Here is a 9739-nt window from a genome sequence, read left to right on the forward strand (position 1 = left end):
ACTGAGTCCATTGGATTTTTCTGAAGATATTGTTTGTGTTTATCAATCATTCAATTGTTGATTCTGGAAGTTGTGATCAGTTAATATCAGTTATTACATAGTCCCTCTCACACACATCTGACATCATGCATATATGGCGTGACTCGCTTTAATAGATTTTGCTTTGTTTTTAAAATTTTCACTCTTTAACGTGTCTTTACAAAAGAAATTACTTACTTATTTTTCATGAAGTTCCAGCTGGCACTAAATATACAGACTGTAATGTATTTTTTTTTTCAAGGTTAAAAGTACTTTTTTAAAAATTAACCTCTGCACATTTTCAGCATTATATAATGTTGCTATTGTTATTATAACTGTTGGTATTTCTCTTTACATCCTCGCCAGGCTACTATAAAGAAAAAGGTGTTTTATTTACTTACTTAACTGGTATATAAAGTTTACCTGTCTCACTACACCATCTCCTGGTACAAACTGGTATTACAAGAAAGTACAGCCTAGCCCTACTTCAACTTTAGTTGATATCCCGTTAATGTAAGACATTTTTGCATTCAGCTCATCTACCATCCAGTCTCCTTTCAAAATTCAAGGCTGGCACTCAACCTTAATGTCCTAAGTGTAAAATAAATACCACCGGGTTAACGCGCTGCCTTTGGTCCTGCCGTTGATTGCAGAAATATTGGGATTTAGTGCTCTCCAAATTGCAGAAGATCTGAGGAATTGGACTTAACTTTGTCCCTCTTGGTCTCTCGCATACTTACCTATTTTTCTGGACATTCTGTGCCAGAACAATGAACTACTTCAGCAGTATATTTTATATTGTATATTTTATTTTCTCCCATAAAACTCCCACAATCTCCAGGTGGCACATATAGCATTGGAACACATCCCATTGGACTTCATGACTTGCCTGATTGATCCATATGGAAACAGTTTTTACAAACTGTGACGACCATTTCATGAGCATGTTAATGTAAATGTTAATGCGTCTGCTATTTTCCTGATAGCTTTTTGTTTTTGCATAAGAAAAAACTATCAGCATAAAACATTGAGGTCATATTTTGACATGGTGATGATCACCGATTCCTTCGTCTTATACAATGAATATGTAGCTTGCAAAGAAGAATAAAAATATGTTTAGGTATCATGTGGCATAATATGATAGGTTAGTATCATTTGACCTACTAGCCAAACCTGAATGGGTTAATAATGTTGAATTGTAGCATTTTTTCACTTATACACACTGATTTTCCACTCAATCTTCTCTGTGAGGTCATATTAACCTGTAACGTTACATTCAGGGATTAATCGAGTTGTGGAATAGCAGTACTGGAATCAAAAGTGTATTTATAAGTTTCATACTTATGTTGATGAGTTGCTCAGTTTTATTTTTGCAGACTGGAAAATCTGAAGAGAATATTAGAAACCAAGTTTTCTCCCAGAGCAACTCTCTGGCAGGTCCTAACAAAGAACACAATCTGTAAATATTAATAAGGGATCTGAAAATGGGGCAGAAAGAAGCCCGATAACCAAAACATACATGTCAAAGAATAAACTGTCAATGCTAGAAGGGACGGCGTCCAAGTGGAAGGTCTCACTCTGCATTGACAAAATAGGTGATCAAATTTCCATCGGACTTCTAAAGGCTCCACTAAGACTAACAGTTTTTCAGGACTTCTCAAACATTGGGACATTTTCAGATAGTACAGTTAACACCAAATAAATCCCATGGACTCTTGCAAGAGAATGAAACAGTGAAATGTGAATAGAGCAGCATATGATACCTGGTTCAGTAGGAAGCCTCACAGACGGCATCTGTGACCAACATCCAATTTGGCCTAATAATAACATTCCTGTTTGACATCACGCTCGACACAGGACACCTCACGGATTTACAGCAAAGGTGCCGTTGACACTGACTCTTCCTTCAGCTGTTGTACAGCGTCAGAGCTCAATGTTTAAGTAATTTCCCACGAGCAGCTCTGCCATTGATTGGCTCAGTAATCAATGTGTATACCTCCAAACATCCTTGCACCATGACTTTGACATTGTGATCTAAGTGCAAACATAGGACTGAGTTGCAGTCTGTTTGTGGTCCCAGCATCGAGGACTTCCATTTCTCAGTTGTTCCAAGTTTTAGTTTGACATTTAAATTCCTCAGCAAACATGAGAACACACACACACACACAGAGAAATAGGTGTCAAACCCAATTTAGCCTGGAGCTTCAAATTGTTCCAGCTTCTTCTAGTGCAATACCTTCTGAAAATGTTCTCATTTAATAGCCCCCATTTATAAAACTGATGATGAAATCTTAAGAAAAGAACTGCAAGTCCAAAATTTATGCCCTCCTTTGTAATTTCACATATTCATCCAGTGGGCCGGATGAAACCCTTTGGGAAGTCGATTCTGGCCCTGATGTCCAGCTGAGGATCCTCTGACCCTAAAGTATATATAAAAGTATATTTATGTTTAGTGTTAAAGGTCATTACTCAAAAACAATAAAAGACATTTTTATCTTCTACTTTTTAAGTAATGTATTACTTCACATGTTCTTTTTTTTCTTATTCTTATTCTTCTTTACTTCTGTGTTTCTTCTATCAAGGATGACAAACATCTTTCTTTCAGTAACATATTTAAGTTTTACTACAAAGCTGACAGAGAGGGTGAAAAACAGCTCATAGAGGACTTGACAGAAAAATGTTGTGGTTTTATGCAGTAAATTAAATGTAATCATCACTCCTCAAAAGTTGTAAATCACGCTGTTATTTTTGTCCTCCTTCTCACTTCAACTGATGTCAACCAATTGTTGCACAAGCTCAAGTGGGTCATGCAGATAATTGAAGAACATAACTGCCAGATAAACTGCCTCCTGCCTCACCCCAAACAAACAAGGTGTACTTTGGTATCGTGCATGTAAAACCTGCTGCAGTCCAGTTTTACGATCCACATCAAGAGATTAGAGAGATGGATTGTGGTGGTCGGTTTTGTCAGCCAGAAGAATGAAAGATGTCCCACTTGACCTTTGTGTTGTTCACCTTGTTTCACTGTTATTTGCTTTTTACTTTTATGTTAATACTTTTCAGGGTGTACTCCACCTCTCGAACTATGACGACTAGAATCCAACTCCAACTTGGACGGATGGGTGAAAAGTACTGGCAAATGTAATGTGATTATAGTAATGCATTACGCCTTACACTACCAAACATGGCATAACAATAGACAATAATACATCTGTTAATAAGACAATTGTGTATAACTGAACTTGACATTTAAAAAAGATGTGTGGGAGTGACTTTTTTCCAGTCCTTTGTTGATTTTGGTGAACTTTCCTTCTGTGGTTAGAACCAAATAAATACACAGTTTATCATATCTGTTTGTGATGATCTGCAGCTCCGTGAGGCTGTGGGGGAGAAAGGAAGAGAGCGAGAGGAACCCCGGCCTGACGAAGTGCGACAAAGACGTCACAGATGGGAAGGCTGGGTATTTTGAGCAGCGGTGGCTGCCGTTTAGAGAGACATAATATACTGTGCGCTTGAGGAACCTATAAGCTATAAGACAGGAAGTGATGATGGTGTTAGTGGAGGGGGAGGAGGAAGGGGCTGAGAGTGAGAGAAAGAGAGAGAGAGAGGAGGAGAATTAGCCATGTGATTATTATGGACTGGCAGGCCAAGCGCTGAAGAAAGGAGGAGGAGGAGGAAGTGGTGGTGGCGAGGAGGGTGGGGGGGCAGGCAAATGCTTATTATGGGATGTCTGTGTTGTCAGATGGGGGGAGGGGGTATTATGTTGTGGCCTAGGCCTGTTTTTGTGAGCAGTGCAATCCCGCCAAACCCCTCCAGGCGCGTGTTGACATCACAGCCCGACGTGCACAGACTTTGCATATTTACTGGTGGTGGCGGTGGTGGGTGGGCAAGTGAGGGTGGAGGGGGCATCTATCTTCAGGTGACTCAAGAAGGGAGTGAGACCCGAGAGAGGAGGCAGCACAAAGGCAGTGAGGCGAAGTAGCAGCAGCTGGGAATTCATCAAAAAACTTCATTGGCAAAGTATCTGAGCAGCACAATACACTCCCTGTCCACCATAATGAAAATTACTGAGGCAGCAGTGGAGCACGCACCGTGTTTATGTGCAGCGATTTGCTGTGTTTACTGCCTAAACTCTTGCAGATTTGCATTGTCCTTCTGCTCGGGAAATATATTATTTATATATACAGCAGCAGGCTGTCAGACCAATTAAGTGACGGCACTTGTCTGTAACATCACACAGGAGTTGTTGGCGTTTTTCTTGGTCAGCATGAACTCAAAACTGCACAAAAATTATTTGTCACAACTGGATTTTGGCTCTCGGCCCTGCTCACTATTGTTCCCTCCTTCGCCACTGGAAGCAGGCCGACTGTGACAAAAAGGGACAAGTGGGAACAGAGAGATGAACTGGAAGATTTTCATCTTTGTGTAATTGTGTGACAAATTCCTGAAGATGCGCTCTGCAGACTTTTTTGTAGTTTACAGCTTTATAAATCTGAGAAATCATTCAAGAACCTGGCATCTCTTAGCTCACTTTACAATGCCATCTGCCAGTTTGGTAAAGGCTCTCAAGCTCTTTTGCTAATGTTTGCACCACTATATCTGCAAAAAAAAAAAAAAAGAGTTTTCCACACAGCTGGCATATCACTCCACTTTGAAGTGTGGCATTTTGAACCATCTGTAAACACCTCTTTTCCAACATGGTCAGACAAAATGGCATTTGAACCTTCCCTTTTTCTAGCACAACCTGGCCCTTAGCCATGCTAGTAGCCTAGCCATTCGAAAGGCAATGCCAGCTGGTCGGTCGCCCAGACTGTCCTTACTTTGGTCATCCTCTCGTGTTTTCTCTTGCGCCAACAGCAGTTTGACATTTGCATTTCTAACTGAGATGTCTCAACAATTGATGGATGCACTGTCACAATATTTGGTGCATGTTCTCCTCAGGATGAAATGTTATAACCTCTGTGATGGTCTGTCCGGGGTGTATCCTATTTCTTGCAACATCAGTTGGGATAGACTCCAGCTTACATTCCTTTTTTGTGTCTCAGTCCGCCAAATACTCCACCTCATCATCAGCGCAGACAAAAAAGTCTCTGGTTTTATATTTTTGCCACTGCTGTCCCTCTGTATTTTCTACAAGCAGCCAATCCTCTGTTTCCTGTTTACAATGGCACAAACATATCCAGTCTGTAAGAACGGTCAGTGCTCAATGTGATATGGTTTGGTAAGTCAGCACAGAGAAATTCTGAATCTAAGACATGAGTCTACATCAGGGGCATCAAACATAAAGCCTGGGGCCTGACAAAGACTCTGACCGCTGGACTGCTTTGGAAAATGTGAAGGACCCAGGAATGGACTTTTAACTGTATTTTCATAAGTTTTACACCTTTTCCTACTGATAAAGACCTCTTCCATGGCCATTGATACTACATAATAATAGATAAGCAATTATATGACACAAAAGTTCCATTTTTTTCACTATCTATCAGGTTTATCTATTAGTTTTAGAATTACAGGAAGGTTGCAACAATAACCTACCAGAACTTTTAGTAATTTTGACAGATTTCTTTAATTTACTACAGGAGCATTTCTCTGTCATGTAGAAAAATGACATAGTAATTATGCTTCTTTTTCTTTTATTAAGATTTCTCCAGGATTAAATGTGCAATTAAACTTCTGTACAGTGACAGAAAGAAGAGTTTCACTGGTCTGGCCCACTTAAGATTAAAGTGGGATCACGATGTAAAATGAGTTTGACATCCCTGATCGAGAAGAAAGTTTTAAGGGGAGTAGTCATTGAGGATTGAGAGAGTGAGTGTTTCCAGTGTAGCTTCTCACTTACAGCACTGGTAGCCAGTCAGGATGTGGATGTTGGGAAGGCCCAGGAGGAGGACGTGCTGTTGAAACATGACGCAGACGACTGGGACATAAACACTGCATCTACAGAATTATCAGAAAGTTTGCTGACTTTGTCCCAAAGAAGATATACTTCTACAAAAACCTTGGCTGTGTTAAATTTCTCTCATAGATTTCAATTCAGGATTCTTCAATGTCTCTCTTACAACAGCTATGTTCCTGTTAATAGCTAATTTATTCACAGGGGATCTATTACACTCCATATTTTAGCTCTATCTTTTAATTCTTGGATTTAACTGGAGCAGCTTTGCATGATTCATAGTTCAAAATAATCCTATTTTATACCAAACTCCCTTTTAAGCCAACCTTTTTTTGATTGGTTGCCCCTCACAGTCAAAGCTTTTTGTTCTATACAACCATATTAGGGATATGCACCCCCATGACATATCTGAGAGCAGAAAAAAAGAGCCTGAAACAGGATTTAGGGCAGTTTGAACCCTGAGCTTGTGGCTCACAGTAATTACTTCTAAATACTATGCATAGTTGCACACTTTATATGTGATGAGACAGGTCTAACAGATCTGTCAGTAATATATTAAAGCGATCAATGAGTTTCTATCAGTGAACTTCCTGTTTTAAGTCACACGATTGGCTGAAATATGGCAGATAAAAAGATGTGAACTCCAGACCATCACAGACTGCCCCGTCCTACAAATCTCATCATCGTTGTTTCTCCATGTGTCAGCCTCTCTGTAGTGGTGTGTGTTATCTCATATGGCTGACATGTTGGGGCTGATCAAATCCATTTCCACTTTTCTTTCTGGTGCTTCGGAGGAGCAGGACGGGTGGAGCAGAGATGGTGTCTAACGGAGGGAATGGCGTGGGGGGGGGGGGGGGGGGTCAAGAAGTAGTATGGTATGTATTTTGACATACATGGTAATCTGACCCCGCCTGTTACCCTCCTCCCCTCCACCACCACCACCACCCTCTTTGCTTATCTCCATGGCGACCAGCCGAACAGGAACACTATTATGGTCTGTACCCTCCCTCCCTCCTCCTTTTCTTTTTTCCTTTTGCCTCAGATATGATATTATTATCATTATGAGATATGCAATTCTGCCAGTGTGATGGCGGCGTTAAGGGGTGGGAGGAGCGTCAAGAGCCGTGCACGAGGTTTCTATGACAACTGCCCCCAGGAACCTTCTGATTGGTGATTATGGGATATGCCCCCCCCCAAAAAAAAAAAAAAAAAAAAATCCTACACCCTCCAAATGCACACATGAACACTGTGTCCACAGTCAAGGAAGGGAAAAGTGTGGGGGAGGGGGGAAGATGCAAAGCATGGGGGAGAGAAAACGAGGCAGAAATGGACGGAAATAAAGTTGCTCTTTGTTTAGGCCAGAGGCGTAAGGGACAAAGGAAAGGAAAGAAGAGTCAAAATAAAGGTGTGCTGAGTCAGATGCAACTGTAAGACAAAAAAAAAACAAAAAACCAGGGGAGAGAGAGAGCCCTCCAGCTGAATCTAAAGAAACAGGGACAGCTTGAAGTGGGTGAAAAGCCAAAGGGTTAGGGCACTGCAACAATATGCTGACATGAATCATGTGTGAAGCCATTCATAAATCCTCCATTGATTGAATCTGTCACATAATAGCACCAATTTTCCAATTTCACGGGGAAAAATTATGCAGACATTTTTTTTTTCATGCCTTGCAACATTACGATGAATCCTTCTTTATCCCGCTGAAGCAGTGACCGCTCAACGACAAGATGTTGTTCCTAACGGATGAATAATTCACGCTTACCTTTGGAAAATATCAGCTAATGTTTAGCAGCTTTGCGCCAAACAAGATTTTTGTCTTTTATATTTTAAAACGTACTTAGTAATCAAAGGTTTGGGGGAATCTCTGGGTCTGAGAATGTTTTTTAGAATTTGAACTAAGCAACTTTGTCCATCAATCCCTTTTCTTAACTGCTTATTCGGTTCAAAGTGGCCGGATCTTGCTCTTTTATTTATCTCATTTTATTTTTTTCAGAAATTTTAACACACAGAAAGGCCAACTTCTTATGCACTGGACCAGTGGTTTGTAATTGCCTCACATAAAGTTCATACTTTGTACAAACTGTGGAAGCAGGTAGTCTGTTGTATTAGGTAGTAAAATGTTATGTTGTACTATTTAGGTGCTTTTACATCCCTATCCAACCCTACCTGTACTGAAACACTGTGCTGAACGGTTTTATTTGCACCTATATATGATGTAGCAACCATGATGTCACCCTCTGGTTTCAAATTCTTGTTTTGAAGACTCAAAGAGATGGATTTTACCGTTACCATCTTGTTGGTGGTGGATCTGACTGTGGAACTGCACGCTCATTGGCTTGATTACATTAGCAGCCGGGAGGATATCCAGGATAATCCTCTTTTCTAACACTTGGAATGACCAAAATTGACCTCACCTTATTCAATATGACCCAAAATGACTGACTGAGCTCATAAACTCACCAGGAAAGTGCTTACAGGGGTTCAGCCAGAGGCTTGCTTCTCCAATAGACTTATATAGGACTGTAAGTGTTTCTGCATCCACAAGTACTGCCCTCTGGAGGCCACTGAAAAAATACAGGTTTTAGGTAAGCTTGACTTTTCAGATTTGGAAGCTATGTCTGTTTTTTATACTTACTATTTATCTCTTAAGAATCAATAGATTGCAGGTATCTGTATTCAATGAGGGTTTGGGGTCTAACATCATCATTTATGCTGGGTGTGCTTTAGGTAGACTATAATTGCAGACCTCTCTAAAACTGTAAGCTATAACTCATGATGTAACTTGATGTGCACCTTTATACTTCAGCACTGAATCTATCTCGAGCCTATTATGTAACAACTACACATTGCATCGGTGAAGCTCACAGTGACTGTGATCGGCACACTCAGTACCATTGTGTCCTCGTATGCATTTTCAGCTTTCTCAGACTCTACTGAGATTCAATGCAGAAGAAGAAATCACACATAAAGGGTTCCCTGCCAACCGAGTTTGTAGCTGACGGTTGTTTGCTCGAGGACACTGGTCTCTTGCTGGTAGGTAACTCTCTAAGGTATTTCCCACTCCCATTGATAGCTGTCTAAATCACTCAGCTCAGTGTTGAGATAAGTTTAAGACGAAGTTATCAGTCTCTAGTGTCTCCCTCTGTGGACACCCCTTCAGGCAACAAGACAACTTGATGAGATTTAGGGAAAATCCGATTTGGATGAAAACACTTTTTAAAACACTAACTTCATCTTAGAAAGCATGCCTTCCAGAAAGCTTTGAGTTCAAACTACACAGCTGTATTTCTTGAAACTTGGTAAAGAGACAGAGCAATGAAAAAGGAAGAATCTGTGAAATTTTAGTAAGGATCGGAATAACTTTATTTGAAATTGTATAACAGGCCATTGGCCTTGGCAGAGGCTCCATGATGATCATGCAGTAAAAATCTAATATTGTTACAACCCTAGTTATTAGCCTCTGGGACCCATACCCATGGTTCTACAATAAATAACAGCACATCTCTTATCTTCATGCTTCACAAGGGACCCCCCCCCCAAAAAAACCCCCAAAATAAACAAACCAACAAAAAAAAACAAAAACAAAAAACAGCTCCTCATTAGCCCACATCTGCACATTTTATTTCCCATGTGGAAAACCATCATGCACAAGCTCGTGTGGATGCACAAGCACCTCTAAATGAAACACAGGCAGTCAATGGTGGGAAAAATCTGTCTAGGACCCAGACATTTTTCCCACCATTGACTGTAATGCATTTCCAGCCTGTGTGTGTGAGAGCAGCTGCTGCCTTCACCACTGCACTCCTGAGTGCCTTCTTCTCAGTTTTA

Source organism: Maylandia zebra, linkage group LG22 (assembly GCF_041146795.1).
Source record: "Maylandia zebra isolate NMK-2024a linkage group LG22, Mzebra_GT3a, whole genome shotgun sequence".
Taxonomy (NCBI): domain Eukaryota; kingdom Metazoa; phylum Chordata; class Actinopteri; order Cichliformes; family Cichlidae; genus Maylandia; species Maylandia zebra.